The sequence below is a fragment of the Vigna radiata genome, chromosome 6, assembly GCF_000741045.1.
Source record: "Vigna radiata var. radiata cultivar VC1973A chromosome 6, Vradiata_ver6, whole genome shotgun sequence".
NCBI classification, from domain to species: Eukaryota; Viridiplantae; Streptophyta; class Magnoliopsida; order Fabales; family Fabaceae; genus Vigna; species Vigna radiata.
Window position 1 is genome coordinate 23,984,031 of NC_028356.1, and position 1,061 is coordinate 23,985,091.

Sequence of the window (1,061 nt, forward strand, 5' to 3'; positions counted from 1 at the left end):
CCTTTTTGAACCATGACCTTAAACAGTATGAAAACCCTTGTTTGAATTGATTTACCTTGAGTTAGGGTTGAGAATAATTATATGTATTGAAAAGGTTCAAGTTTGGAGTTGAATGGGGAAAGTGAAAGGCAAAAGAAAAGGAAAAGCATTGAGTTCAAAAGATGAAAAAGAAAAATGCATGTGAAAGGAAAAGAAGAGAAGAAAATAGAAAAAGCATGTAAAAAGAACTCAATGTAAAATGAAAAAGGGAAAAAGTTGGGAATGAGTGAGATTGGTTAAAAGTATAGTGTACTTGAACTTTGAATGATGATGTAAACTCTCTTAACTCAAGGATTTTGTATTCCAGAAAAACCAATTTTCTTGATAGCCCAACCACAATACAAGCCTTGGAAAAAGTCCTTGTGATGACATATGCATGTGAAGATTTTGATTGTTTGAGATGAATGACAATATTGTTTTATGTGACATGTGAACAGTAGAGAGTAGAGTGACCTCCTTAAACACTTGAGTGATTGACTGAAACACTTGCTTGGTGAGAATTGTTAAATCCATGTTTACATCTATGTTTAGTTGATTGGTCATTCATGAATGAAACATCTGTTGGAAAAAGATTGAATATGTGAATTAAGCTGGATTGAAAGCATGTATGCATCTCTGATTCCACTAAAATTTGAATTGTATAATAACTTGTCATGAGGAAAAAGGAGTTTTGAAAAGTATGAATTATTTGATGAAAAAGCGGAAAGCCAAGTTTTGTCTTGTTTGCTTGAGGACAAGCAAAGTTCTAAGTTTGGGGTTGTGATAACGGTCTAAAAACCGTTATTTTCATACTTAAATTTGATAGTAAAACATACCCTTTATGGCTTAGAATGAGCTTTAAATAAAGAAAAACACTTAGTTGTGTCTTCTGAGAGTCAAAAGTTGGTTTTAGCGATATTATGCTTGTTTTGCATTACTTTGCAGGGTTTTTAGATGAATTAAAGATGGAAGTGAAGTAAGGTGGACTTAGACCCATGAAAGAAGGAGAAAAATGATGAAAAGAAGGGTCAAGCAAGCTGCTG